General features: G+C 39.9%; 1 protein-coding gene across 7 annotated transcripts in view; it reads right to left on the reverse strand.

Annotated features, from left to right (window-relative positions):
* The window catches only part of Kansl1l (KAT8 regulatory NSL complex subunit 1 like), an 84,933-nt gene extending 69,742 nt beyond the window's left edge, over window positions 1-15,191 (reverse strand). For 3 of the 7 annotated variants that reach the window (XM_051190392.1, XM_051190391.1, XM_051190395.1), the window contains exon 1: window positions 14,988-15,191. The gene's annotated coding sequence lies outside the window, so the exon portion shown is untranslated. The remainder of the gene's footprint in view (window positions 1-14,987) is intronic. The other 4 variants (XM_051190394.1, XM_051190393.1, XM_051190389.1 and 1 more) reach the window with 2 other exon arrangements.
* Window positions 15,192-15,430: the final 239 nt, after the last annotated feature.

Genomic DNA, 15,430 nt, shown 5'->3' on the forward strand with positions numbered 1-15,430 from the left:
GGGTGACTTGTATTCATTATGGTTTTAGTATATGATATATAAGCAGATTCAATTATTTAAATTTTGTACACATATATGTAATTGTTTTCCATACTTCCCAATTAAAAATATTCTAAAATACCAATTTTGCCTGTGTGTGTGTGTGTGTGTGTGTGTGTGTATCTCACTAGCTCTTTCAAGCTCTAGAGTTTAATGCTAGACTGATACTTTGTTATTACATGAAAAAACAATGTAACCAGGCACTCTATAAATACTTGCTGATAAAATGAGCAGTTGGTCCTGCATTTAGAATAAAATCTGAAGTTATCATTTTCATGGCCTACATTATCAGGCCTCTGCCTATTTCACCATCTTCAATTTTCTGCATGGATTAATACACACTAGGAACACTGGGCTTCATGTCAGACTTGAAAATCAACAAGTGACAATACTTTAAAGCTTTCTCCTGACAATATATTGAAAACAGCTTTGGTCCTTCTCTCTGAGACAGCTTTCTTGTTCTTCACATAGCACTATCAGACATTATTTTGTATTCTGGGAAGGAATACAGCTTAAAGGCATGTTTTTGGTTTTTCAAATTTTGTTATTTAGTGTTATGTATATGGGTGTTTTGCCTGCATGAATAGCTGTGTACCTTGTGTGTGTAGTGCCTGTGAAAGCTAGAAAAAAGTATTGGATCCCTTGCCAACTGCCATGTGGGTGCTGGGACTTGAACCTTGGTCCTCTGGAAGAACAGGGATGCTTTTAACCACCATGCCATCAGTCTAGACCCTGAGGGCAAACTTTAGTCTATGTTCTAATCTCCCACACTACAACACTGCTTGGGCAATGTATTTGTTATGCATTTGTTACAGGGGTTCATCTCTATGTAGCAGAGCCTTGTCTTGAATTCCTGATCATTTTGCCTCTGTCTAACAGTGCTCTCTCTCTAGCCTAAATACTGGGTTATATGGACACACCACTACAACCATCCAGGTCATCAAAATACACCGGAAATACATTTTTCCAATGGGTTTCAGGATCCATATAGTTATAACTAATAATAATATCCACTTAATTACTATTTTAAAAATTAATGTACAGTTACAGCAATATACAAATGGGATAAGGTGACAGTCAAGTATGGCTTATTTTATGAACTCAAGACAGGCTCAACCACTGAAACCATATCAAAAGTTTTTTTTTTTCTTTTTAATAAAAAAATAGGATCTCATAGCATTTCACAGAATGTAAAATCCATTTATAAAGGAAAAAGAGAACTCATGAAATTTAGGAAAATAAAAGAAATTCCTTAATCAAGCAAAAATCACAAAAGCCTATGAACTGACAGTGTATGAAGAATTCTCTTGCTCCAAGACAGGGAATGAAGCAAAATATTCTCATCATTCATTTTTAGTATCAGACTAGAAGATCCACTAAGTATATCATGGCAAGAAAAGGCAAACAGATTAAAAAACAAATCTCTCTGTTAAACATCATATGATTTTAGTGTAGAAAAACCCCAAGGAATATACAAGAAAATGTCCCAGAACACTTATCCAACAGACACTTAGGTTATGTACTTCATAATCACAGATATGAAAAAGCAGACCAGAAACAGAAAACTAAACAGTAATAACTCCAATACTTCCTGTGATGGCTAATCTTGGTTGTCAATGTGTGATTACATCTGGAGTTAATTCAAACCCAAGCAGCTGAGCATACCTGTGAGGGATTTTCTTGATCATTTGAGATGAGAAGACACACCCTAAATCTGTCTCCACCTTCTAGTTGCAACTTTGGCTTTTTGCCGGCTTGCCTTAACTCTGGCTGGCAAGTTCATCTCTCCTGCTGTTGGGGAGGTATTCCTTTGCTGGTATTAAAACCTTCTTCATCCTGATTCCAACACAGACATCCAATCTTGTGGACTGAACAACTACTGCATTCTAAGCACTTCCGTTGGGAGACAGTTGTTCAGATAGCCAGACCCACAGCCCACTGTAATAAATTCCCTACTTTTTTCAGTCTATTTGTTCCATTCTTTAGAGAACCTTGACTAATACAACTCCCAAAAGAACAACTCTAGTAATGTCTCCAAAAGTATGTATCAGTACTAGCATAGCTCCAGGGTGAAGACTGATATACACAGGGCCCTGGGCTCCACTTCCAGTAACAAAACAAACTTGACAAAATGAGCATGATCATTTAAAAAGTGCACAATAATAAACAATTCTGTAAATTTACCTCAAGACAATATCCGTTAGTTCAATATTATTGCAATTATTTCATAGAACTGAAATGCTTACTTAGCCTGTGCTTTGGAAGTCAACTTTAGAAAGGCAGTAAAAACCTCTGACTACAAATCAAGCAATCATTAAGAATGTAACAACCAGTCACACCACACACCTTTTTCATTTAAAACTGTCAGTTTTAAATAATAAAATTAAAATGCACAAATTATGGAAATTAATTGGTTTCTATCTTAAAGGCAGAAAACAAGATAACAGTCCCTGAGTCATAAAATAATTGTCTGCATGGGCAAAAAGAAGCTAGAGTCTTTGTCTCCATCTACTATAATATGTATTCAACCTCAAAAGCAACAGTTCATTTAAATTTTCATAGGTAAACATGTCTGATACTATACTAAATACTAGAAAGATGCGGTGAGCATGGCGAATAAAAATCCTACCCTCACAAAGTCTACATTTAGAGGAATATGCTAGAGAGAGGAGAGGGGAGGGAAGATGAGAGAATTTATTTTAAAAAATAACTTAAAAAAAAGCTTCATTCCTGTGAAAGATGGCTATACCATAAGTGTGGTGATTTGAATATATTTGAACAGTTGGTCTCCAGTTGGTGAATTGTTTGGGAAAGATTAGACGATGTGGCCTTGTTGGAGGAAGAGTGCCACTGTGGGCAAGCTTTGAAACAGTTTCAAAAGCCCACACTACCCCCAGTGCCTCAATCTTTCTGTCTTGAGCTTGTGGAAAGCAATGTGAGCTCTCAACTATTGCTCCAATACCTGCTGCCTTACAGATGCTGAAACTGTGAGCCCCAAATTAAACTCTAAGTTGCTGTGGTCCTGATGTATTTACACAGCAATGTAAAACTAAGACAAGGAGTAGCTACACTATTCCAGTAAATGAGGGCTTTGTAAGTGTTCATGAAAGCTAAAGTACAGAGCATGTTTATATTGGCACCAGGGTAAATATGGATGTGTAGATGGGCCTCTCAAGCCTTCTCTCTTGGTGATATCAGCTCTAACATCTCAAGCTAATATGAATTTGAGATGTGTGCAACCCACTCAAAAAAGATAACATAAAGCTTTGGGTAAGAATAAGTTCAGTGTGCTTGTGGGAAAAAAAATAACAACTATGTCCAGAACATAATGACAACAGAAAGAATTGAAGGCCAGAGTAGTAGAAAGAGCCAGACCATTGAATTTTATACTTAAACTGAAGAAGAGTCATTAGAAATTTAGGTGAGGGAATAACTTGATTTGAGGGAGAGAGAGAGAGAGAGAGAGAGAGAGAGAGAGAGAGAGAGAGAAAGAGAGAACTATCTCATTCTAGCTGCCCCTCAGAAATGACCTGGAATGCAGAGGAACCAGAGAGGCAGTTACTGAATCAATGCAAGCCAACTGATTGCTTAGACTAGTGAGGTATTAATAAAAATGATGAAAATTCAATTTAAAAGTGTTTTAAGGTAGGGTCAACAAAACTTTTAAGGATCAACACTTTGCAGGGTTTAAGAAGGAAAAAAACAGTGAAAGATTTATAAGATCTGAAGAGAAACCAGAGTATAAAGAAGATACCAGAAAATGGAAAGATCTCCCATGCTCTTGGATAGGTAGGATAAACAGTAAAAATAGCAATCTTGCCAAAAGCTATCTACAGATTCAATGCAATCCCCATTAAAATCCCAGCACAATTCTTCACTAACCTTGAAAGGATAATAATCAACTTTATATGGAAAAACAAAAGGCCCAGGATAGCCAAAACAACCTTGTATAATAAAAGAACTTCAGGAGGCAACACCATCCCTGACTTTAAGCTCTACTATAGAGCTATAGTACTGAAAACAGCCTGGTATTGGCACAAAAATAGACAGGTAGACCAATGGAATCGAATAGAAAATCCTGATATTAACCCACACACCTATGAACACCTGACTTTCAACAAAACAGCTAAAAGTATATAATGGGGCAGGGGGTGGGGGGGGATGTATCTTCAACAAATGGTGCTGGCACAATTGGATGATGGTGTGTAGAAGACTGCAGATAGACCCACGTCTATCGCCATGCACAAAACTCAAGTCCAAATGGATCAAAGACCTCAACATAAATCCAGCTACACTGAACTTCTTAGAAGATAAAGTGGGAGGTACCCTTGAACAAATTAGTATAGGAGACCACTTCTGGAACATAACTCCAGTAGCACAGACACTGAGATCAACAATTAATAAATGGGACCTCCTCAAACTTAGAAGCTTCTGTAAGACAAAAGATACAATAGACAAGACCAAACGGCAGCCCACAGACTGGGAAAATATTTTCACCAATCCTACATCTGACAAAAAGCTGATCTCCAAAATATACAAAGAACTCAAGAAATTAGTCAACAAAACACCAAATAACCCTATTAAATAATGGGGTATAGAACTGAAGAGAGAATTCTCAATAGAGGAAATCAAAAAGGCTGAAAGACACTTAAGAAAGTGCTCAACATCCTTAGCTATCAGGGAAATGCAAATCAAAATAACTTTGAGATACCATCTTACTCCTGCCAGAATGGCTAAAATTGGAAACACCAATGACAACTTATGCTGGAGAGGATGTAGAGAAAGGGAACACTCCTCCACTGCTGGTGGGAGTGCAAACTTGTACAGCAATTTTGGAGACCTGTATGGCAGTTCTCCAGGAAAATGGGAATCAGTCTACCACAGGACCCAATAATCCCCCTCTTAGGCATATACCCAAATGATCCACATCCTTGCAACAAAGACATGTGCTCAACTATGTTCATAGCAGCATTATTTGTAATAGCAAGAACCTGGAAGCAACCTAGACCAGGTTGCAGAAACACAGACACAGCTGACCTGAACAAGGAGGAGCTAACTGGCCCCCAGACTGATAGCTGGGAAGCCAGCATGAGACTGACTCAGTCCCCCTGAACATGGGTCTCATCTAGAAGGCCTGAGCAGTCTAAGGGACCTCAGACAATGGAACCAGGATGTATCCCTGGTGCACAAAAGGACCTTGAGGACACATCCCCCATGGAAGGATACTCCCTTAAACTAGAGACAGGAGAGAAGTCCTAGTCCCTACTTCAAATGACTTGACAGATTTACATGACCCCACCTGGATGGCATTGCCCTACATGTGGAGTGAGGTGGTGGGATGGGAGAGGAGGGTGGTCAGGGTGCATGTGAGAGGGGAAGAGAGTAAAACAGGGAAGGAGGGAGGGAGGGAGTAAGGGAGGCAGGAATGGGGAACTGGGATCGATATGTAAAATAAAAATAGAAAAATAAAAAAATATAAAAAAAAAAGGAAAAAAGTAACCCTTGGTTTTCTCAAATCAGCAAGTACATGGTCAATGGTGACATTTTTTAAATAAGACATACTTGGGAACCTTTTTATTTTTTTCTTTTTCAAGATTTCTTATGATCATATTATATTTGAAGTATGTTTCAGCTACCCATGTGGAGTCAGCCAAACAAGGCTAGAGTTCAGTAAGAGGTCATAATTAGACAGTACTTGGAGAAGTCATGGCATATAAACATGGCTTTTAAAGCCAAGGAATGGGAGTTTACCTAGGCCAAGGGTAAAAACAAGAGAAAGGAGCCATGACAAAGACTAGGAAGCTTAGTAATGGTTATGTGAAAGGGAGCTACAGAAAAGAGGCCCGCAAAGGAAAACGAAAATATGGTCAGTAAGAAACAAAGAAATGTAGGGTGAGTACAACTGAGACAACCAGTATTTAAAAGCGCACAATAGGTCAAATAAGAACAGGCAAAAGTTACCAGGGATATGGCTTTCTAAGAAATCTGCTGACAAGTCTCCTAGCTTTTGTTTTTGGTCCAGTGTAGTTAACTGTAAATTAAAGATCCACTGAGCTCCAGTCTACCCCAGCTTTCCACCTTAAAAATAGGGAAGCATCTAACCCTAGCCCCCACCCCCCATACCTGGTCCTTTCTAATTCCCAAGACACAGAAACACTACAAGGCAGACCTAACCACCAGACTATGCAATGTCATTTTCAAATGTTTGACATCTTATTAGACATTTAACAGAGCTCATTTACACAGCTTTCAGTTAAAAAGCTTACAAAGCACTCTAAGAGGAAAAATAGTTTTACAAGATGGGACCATCAGATAAGGAATTTAAAACAAATAATTAATAACCAATGGTTTTAATCAGGGGGGAAAGACAACACACAACAGATAAGTAATGCAAGTAAATTAACAAAAGTCCTAACAAAGAATCAAAAATGAATTCTACAGATCAAAAACACAGCAGGCAAAGGTGCTTGTCACCAAGATCGAAGGCCTGAGTTCAACACCCCCAAGATCCATATGATGAAACAGTAACACTAACACCAATAAGACACCAAACCACAGAGTCAGGAAGCTCAGAGAAAGCCACATAGAACAAATGTCAAATCAACTCAATTCTTATAATTTATGTCACTTAATAAATTAAACACTGTGCTCAAGTATTATGTGAAATTATGTTACTTACTACATAATAGTATGTTCACAACATATTTAAAATTATGAACTAAAATTTCTTATCATATTTGTATGTATGTGTTTGTGATGCAGGTTCCATTATTAAACTCAGTCTCTCTCACATGTACTAGAAAATGTGACTTAGCTATACAATCAGCCCTTGATTTTACAGACAGACAGGTTCTTACATGTAGTACTGAGTAGCCTCAATTCATAGTCCTCCTACATCAACCTGCATAGTGAGCCTAGTTTTTTGTTGCTCCCCTCCTCCCCCAGACAGGATTTCTCTATGTAGCCCTGGCTGTCCTGGAGCTAATTCTGGAGACCAGGCTGAGTACCAAGTCAGAGTTCCACCTGCCTCTGCCTCCAAGTGTTGAGATTGTACCTAGCTTTTAAAAGAACAGAATGAAAACTACACTGGGCTTTCTATGTTTTCATCAACAGCTGGATCCTAGGATATTGTCTGGCCCATGGGAAGCTTTTTTCTTTTTATTCCCCCAGGCAGTCTTGCTGGGTATTGTGGATTCTTTAATTTCCCATACACTTGCCTCTACAGGAGTGAGCCACCATGACTGACTCATACAGCAAGCTCTCAAAAAACAACATGAACAAACACCATCCCTAAATGATAAAACTGTTCTAAATTTTAACAAAGGAGAATTATAAGACATTTTGTTGCCAGGTTGTCAGATAAAAAGACTAAAAAACATTAACATAGAATTTAACTGCCAAGGATGAAATATGGTATGAGCTACATATGTTATTTTAAACTTACCGCCAGACATTTAAAAAATATTATTTCATTTAGCAAATGAGATCTATTGTGGTTAAATAAGGATCAGGATAAACAAATAGGCCAAATAGATGTTTATTCAGGAAGAAATAACTTACAACCTAGACAGATGAACACCAGCAAGTTCCACCGGATGCTCTCCTGTCCAAGTCCTGCCTGGGAGATGTCATTATGTATATATGTTTCTCATAATGGTTAATAAATAAAGCACTGTTGGCCAATAGGAAAGGAAGATAGGAGGGACTAGGAAACAAGGAGGAAAAAGAAAGTAGGGAGGAGAAGTCAAGATGGAGAGTCTGAAGAAGGTAGACCCGCCAGCCGCCTCTCGCTGGTAAGACCACGTGGAAATACATAGAAATGGGTTAATACTTAAGACAGAGCTAGCCTATAAGAAACTAGTACCTGGCCAATAGCATTATATCAAATACAGAGTCTCAGTGTGTTAATTGGGGCTGGCGTGGCGGCAGGACAAGACCAGCGGCAGGAGGAAAAACCTTACTCCTTACAGAGATCTCTCTCTCTCTCTCTCTCACACACACACACACACCCTTTATGTATAACAAATCTTCAAAATTCAGAGTTTCTTTACCACAATCTTAAGATAGAAAGAGCCTCATTTCAAATGTGCAAGTCTGTGTAGCAAGAGTTTATTGTACTAGTACAATGTAAGATGTATTCTTCCTTAAATAACCAGAAATCAAGCACTAACTACAAAATTTCAATCCACAAACTTAGCTTAACCACATATATGCATACTTTAGGTACCCACAGCAGTCTAGGCAATACAGAGACACAAAAAAAGCATCTTAATTGGTTTCTAACTACACACATGGGATGGGGAGATGTAATCCTAGCTAAATCTAAAAATATCTTTCTAACTACAAAAATATTGTGTTCTATCATTCCAGACACTCCTACTGTTGGTAAGGATTGTTTATTTTGTGTACACCTTAGATACTCAAGTATAATGCGGCACTTTCCTAAAGTAATTAGTCTAATAACCTTGAAGGGGGGAAATAAAAGACACACACTAAAATATTAAGCTAACAGGATTTTTAAAAATGAATACTACAAGCTTAAAAACTACCAGTAGTCTTTGAAAGAAAGCAGCTATAGTCTTGGTTCTCTGCTAAGGCAAGAGTTCCTAATAATCCAAAACCAATTATATTTCATTTTCACAACCAAGTGATTTTTAAGCTTACATTTTAGTTTAACACGAATTCATTAGTATCTTGGCAGACAGAAATTCTGTGGTTTTTCTGAGCAGCATAAAATAAGTTTATCACAAAATCATTATAGATAATCTGTCAAGTAAATAACCCTTCAACAAATAACCCAGATCCAAATATATACTATTCTTACAAGACTTAGAAAAAATACCACCAATAAGAGACTTTCTGTAGGACAAGCAAACACTTATTACTTAATACTTTGTCACTTGTTCCTTTTAGTGTATATTAATTGTATTATTATAAAACCAAATTAATCCAGCAAGAACAATGAACTGGATTATGATGTTAAATCTATACCATAAATTCTAAAATATTAGTCTACAATTTAATCCAAAGGGCATTCACTGAGAATTAGAGTTTACTTATTCTGAACTTGTACTATTACAAATAGGTTTTACCTTGTCTCCAGGATGTTTTCATTAGTAGCTTAAACTTAAGATTCATGGCACATTTATATTTGAGTCTAGCATAAACTTAAAGTAATCTAATTCTCTGGAGATCTTAAAATAGAGCAAAAGCAGTTATCTTGGTTGGTTCAAACACTTAGTAATCAGATCTTTACAAATAAACAACTTACATTTACATTTTGGCATTTCCTGAAGAAAGTATTTAAATACCTTCACACTTCAATTTGATAATCTAGATAAGAACCACTGTCCCTCCTGAAAAATGAATATTAAGAGTAATCTGATTTCCTGTCCCTCTTATGGCTTTGGATTTTTGTTATGCTTTATATTCTAGAATGCATACAAGCATTCCATATTGTCTTTGGAAAGTATACTCTATAGTTTTACCTCTGGAAATTAAATTTACTTTTAATTGTAATTTTTATTCCCTTAAATGTAGAAGACACAAATCTACCTATAAAAATAAAAATTATGATGGGCAATGATGGTACACACCTGTAATCCCAGTACTGGGAAAGCAGAGGCAGGTAGAACTCTTGTGAGTTCAAGGCCAACTGGTCTACAAAGTGAGTTCCAGAACAGCCATAGCTGTTACAGCAAAACCCTGTTTCAAAGAACCAAAAAATAAAAATATAAAATACAAAAACTACCAACAATATTTGAAAGAGAAGAGCCCACATGCAGGGCCAAACCTTTCTTCCACATAGGTGACTTAACCCATGACAATAAGAGAAAGTAACTAACAAACTGTGAGATGCTCCCTTTTTATCTTTGTATTTATTTAGTGTGGGGGTGGGGTCGGGCAGTGTTTTTATGGCAGAGGTCAGAGGACAGCAAGTAGAAGTGGATAGTTCTCTCTTTCCACTATTTGGGTTCCAGGGATCCAGCTCAAGACATCAGACGTAGTGGCAAACACCCTTACCAAATGAGCCATTTTAATGGCCCAAGTTGGGCTTTCAAACATTACTAAAAATTACCAACAATACTAAGAATTCAAATTTTCTAACTTGTTCTTATAAAGGCAAAAGACAAAAATACAAAAATGAGTTCATATTGGTTGAACTTTTATCTCATAGAACTAGAAACTAGGGGCTAGAGAGATGGCTCAGGGGTTAAGAGCACATATATTGCTCATGCAGATGACCTCAGTTCGTCCTCCAACACCCCAGGTAGACTGGCTCATGATTACCTGTTCCAGCTCCAAGACTGTGGTGATATATTGTTTATGATCTAATAAAGCTTGCCTAGAGATCAGAATGCAAAGCTAGCCATAGCCATAGAAGCTGGGCAATGGTGGCACACACCTTTAATCCCAGGACTCAGGAGACACTAGAGGCAGATGGAGCTCTAGAGTTCAAGGCAACCCAGGGCTACATGAGAGTAAATCAGTCCAAAACAGAAACAGAGCTCACACCTTTAATCCCTCGGATCCTGACAATTAGTCTCCAGCCACATTGAGGACAGGATCTCTCCCCCAAGCCTTAGTAAAGATAAGAGCTCTCTTGTGGCTTAGCTGCTTTGCTTTTCTGATCTTCAGCTTGAAACCCAGTATCTGTCTCTGGGTTTTTATGATTCATCCTACCCAAGAGATCCCACACCCTCTTTTGGCTTCTGTTGCACTGTACTCACAAATCCACACATAACACTCAGCTATACATACATGTGTTTTTTGTTTTTTATATTTTAACGTATCAAAAAATTAACGAAGAAAGCCATAAATACAAAATATAACATGTCTCCATATTCCTTTTTTGTTAATGGTTTTTTTCAAGACAGGTTTTCTCTGTGTAGCTTCGTAGACCAGCTGGCCTCAAACTCACAGAGGTCCACCTGCCTCTGCCTCATGATTAAAGGCATGTGCCACCAACTCCCAGCCTCCTTATTTCTTTATACATTCTTTCAGGGGAATTCTCAGTTTGCTACAGAAAACTCTGCCATAAGTGGCTTAAGTTGAATAAAATTAGCTCAGCACTTTGTAGTCTATGATGTTTATAAGCAAGAGCTTCTTCCACTTTGAAAACTATGCCTAAAAAGGAATTCTCATTAAAGACTGAAGAGTTTAATTAAAGATAAAGCCACTTGGGTGGCCACATAACAGATCAAACAGCTCATACTTGAAACAGAGTTATTATTATTCAGCTGTATGTATGTGCATGACTCATAAGAATTTAAATTAAGTCTATTCCTGTGTGCATAAATGTGAATACAGAAAAAAACATTTAAAAGTGCATTATCACACATTTGCTCAGTCTATTCATTTTGGCAATTTAAAGTCATATAGTTCAACAGATTAATGACCTACTATCAGCGCAGTTTGGGGGTTTGTTTTGAACTACTAAAACCATACTTAAGAATTGTGGGTCTTAGAAAGCTAGAAGAGAACCTGAAACATTGTAAACTTCAAAAATAAAATATTAATAAACGTTTACTGTTATAAATAGCTGAATTTTCATATCAATATAAAAATAATTGTTTTTGAAAATATAAAACTAACATCTGGTATTAAAATTTTCCATTGTGGCCAAACAAAGTCACAACATGAAAGAGAAACAAAAAGATAAATTACAGGCTAGCTTGGACTACAGGGTGACTTCCAGGCTGACTCAGGTCATACACACATACACACACACACACACACACACACACACACACACACACACACGAAAAGAAAAATTCCACTATGAATTATCTTCAATCTTCACTATGCACTATCACCTAGCAAGTGTAATGTATCATTTTTATCAGCATGTTTGTTTTAATCTTTCATGATTAAGGAACAAAATTCTGTGAAATGTCCATTTAGCACAACATTTAAGAGAAAGTGGAAAAATTTTTAAAATTATGTAGCCTCTTTCTCCTTCAAAATATAACATACTGAATAAAAATGAAAGACTGAGTTATCTTTTGTATGATATTTTATTATAGCACTGTAATAGTAATGACTTTAAGAATAGATGAAAGACATAACAGGTACTAGTCATAAACTGGTTGCTAATTTCTCACTGTCATTTATACTATGAAGCAGCCTCATTTTTTGCTGTAACACTTTGATAAATCAAATCAACACCAACCTTAACCATAATCCTAAACCTAAAGGAATCCTAACCCTAAAGGAAGCAGCTTTCTACTACTTCAACTGACACCTAAGATAGTAAAGACAGACTTTAGGAAATGAACAAGAAAGATATGAAGGCACGGAAAACAAAAATGGCTTACTGCATATAAGGTAATGTGATAGACTAAGGGGCAGCAAAGAATGCCATAGGTAGTTAATAGGTGGGCTGTCAAGAACAATTGGAAATAAGAGAACTTTCGACACTAACCACACTATTTGTCTAACACAGTCTACAAGAGAAATTAGAAAGATCAAATAAAATTTTCACAGTAGCTCTTGGAAGAGCAACAAATGAGTAAAAGGTGAAACCCTGTAAGCAATGACATAAGCAGAAAGAGGAGATGAAGATTTTGACTATGCCATGTTTAAGACAATGGGAAGTTACTAGAACTTTGAATAGAAAACTACTAAGATCAATGAGATCTAGCCTTAAGGAACAAGTTAGTAACTCAGATAGCTCACTCAGTTACTGTATCATCAACTATGTACTCCTCCTAAGACAACAAAGAGACCATTTCCTGACTTCTCACAGGTTTTTTTTTTTAAGTTAAAATATTAGCATTCAATTGGCAAGTCTTTATTGTGCATCCACTATTTGATATGGCACATGTAAACATGAAAGTTTTCTCTCAAGTACACAACAGCAAGTTAGAAAATGCAAAAGACTCCACATGCATGTCCCTAGTAATAAATAAATAAGAAACACACAGTGCTAGGTGATGAACAAAGATGTGACAGGAAGCACATTCATACCTCTATGTAAGTAAATTAATACCACATTTTCAAAGCTGGGGAAGTCACAACAGCATAAAAAATAAAAACGACTCTGACTCAGAAACTCCTCTCCTACAAATCTAATGGGTGGAGCAAAGAATGTATTATTTCAAAGACTTGAACAATAAAACTTACACAAAACGTTAGAGAAACACCAAACATCTGCCAGTAAGAAAACTTAAAATATACCTATATGATGAAATAGTATACAGGTATTAAAATTATTTTCCAAAGAATATTGTTATTTAATAATATTTAGTGTTTTCCAGGCAATTTTATAATAAAGTGTAAGAAAATAAGCAACTATTATTTGAAAAGACAACAAGAACCTGTAAATGTGTGATATTTACTGGCCAAGGTTATGAGTTTCACTTTAAGAAATTATTCTAGAAAGACTGAGAAAGGGGAGTAACAACAATAACCTCTGAAGGTCAAAACTACGAAGTGGTAGCCAGGGGAGAAACAAAAGTTACAGCATATTAAAGTGGTGGTGCATGCTTCCAATGTCAGCTCTAAAGGGACATGCACTACAGCAAGTTCCAAGGCCAGCCTGGGTTACATGCAACAGACCTGGACTAAATCAAATGTATCTTATTTCACGGCTTATTGTGAAAATTCTGAATATATGCTGGCTTTGTCAAAACTGACGTTTTGCTACACTACATTATGTGGAGATTAACAGTCACTAACAAGGCACGTGATCTTCATTACACTCTTTTAAGGCAAGGACCTTATTGCGAAATGTTTTACTAGAGGAAACAGATGTATCAGCAAGGCTGTGACTTGCCCAAGAAAACAGCTAGTTAGTTCTCTGGAAACCGCAGAAATCAAGCACCGGTGTTAAGCCTCTTAAGCAATCTGCGTTCCACACCTGCACCTTATTTTTTTTCTTTTCCCCTCTTCACTGTCGAATTATTTTTAGAGCTACTTCTCCTACCCCCAAATCCTGCCTCGTTTGCCAGCTGTGCTCAGTAGTAGTTTCGGGTAAGTTACGTTGCTAACTTGCCCCATCCGGTCAAGATCTAAAACCTTTCTACAGACACGAAGTTCAAAAAGTTAACAGGCATCGGGCAGTTTTTCAGGCTCTCTAGCACAAAACTGTTCTCAAGATTGGGGAAATCAAGCAGAAGGTGGGTGGGTGACAGGCACAACTCCAGGAACAGCGAGGCCAGGGAATCCTAGCACCCGGGACGCAGTGCCCGCTCCCTGCAAAGCAGAGCCCAACAGCCCCTTCGCGGCGGTTCGAGACCACACAACGCCGGCCAGCGTTTATGTCTTCCTACCAAACGCTACTTGTCCTTCCAGAACCGAGCCCTCCCATCGGCACCAGAAGCCAACACGACTTGAAACCACTAGGATCCCTTCCATCCCGAACAACTCTAAAGGTCAGACCCATAACGGCCCAGACCCATAACGGCCCAGAATAAATAAATGCCGCTGCTGCTGAGGCGCACTGCCCGCCCGGCTCAGGGCAAGAATAAGTTCCACGCCACTGTCCCCACACCCGACGCCGGGGAGGCTCAGCTGCTCCGGCCCGGGGCGGGCCCAAGGGGTGGGGGGAGCAAGCCACGTGTTCCGCCTTCTGCGCACGCGCCAGCCAAAACAAAAGGGAGGCTTGCCAAGCCCCGCCCTCACCCACGTGACTCGCGTTCAGGCCCGCCCCCTGCCCCGCCTTCCCCTCCCCTCCCCTCCCCGCCGTGTCTGCCAAGGCTGTTAGGTTTAGCCGTTTAAATTTGGCTGCGGTCCGAGCCCCCTGCCCCAAAGCACGGTCCTGTGCCGGGGCCCGGGGTCCAACGGCCAGGAGGATCCGGGGTGCAAGGGGACGGCCCGGCGGACGCCGAGCCCGCGAGTCCCCCCCGGCGGTCTCCTCCGCTCTTCCCGCCCCGCGCCGCCGCCGCCGTTCCCCCGCCGAGGAGACCCACCCCCCTCTGCCCGCCGCTGCGACGCCGGCCACTCGCCTGCTGGGGCGCCCTGGCTGCCCTCCGCCGCCGCACCTTCGGTCCGGCCGTGGTGGGGGCCGCCGTAGGCGATCTCTAGCTGTCCGCCCGCCTCCCCCCACCCGGGGCGCCGCCGACTCGTCTCCAGAGCGCGCCCCGCTCCCGCCCCGGCTGACGCCGCCGCCGCCGCGGTTTAACAGTCCGCCCGCTGCCCGCAGCTCCGGGCGCTCGGGGGACGGAACCCTACTGCGGAGGGGGGGAGCGGGGGAGGGCGGGGCCCGGCTCCGGCCAATGGCAGCGGGGGAGGGGCGCGCCATGCAAATGAGACGGGCGGCGGGGAAACCCCGGCGGGGGCGGGGCCCGCGGAAGCCGCTGCTGGGAGCGTTCTGAAAGCGGCCTGAGCGCGGTGGCGGCCGAACTCTGCGGTGGCGCTGGCGGCGCCCGGTGCGTTCCGCCCCGCTGCT

The sequence above is a fragment of the Phodopus roborovskii genome, unplaced genomic scaffold, assembly GCF_943737965.1.
Source record: "Phodopus roborovskii unplaced genomic scaffold, PHOROB, whole genome shotgun sequence".
Taxonomy (NCBI): domain Eukaryota; kingdom Metazoa; phylum Chordata; class Mammalia; order Rodentia; family Cricetidae; genus Phodopus; species Phodopus roborovskii.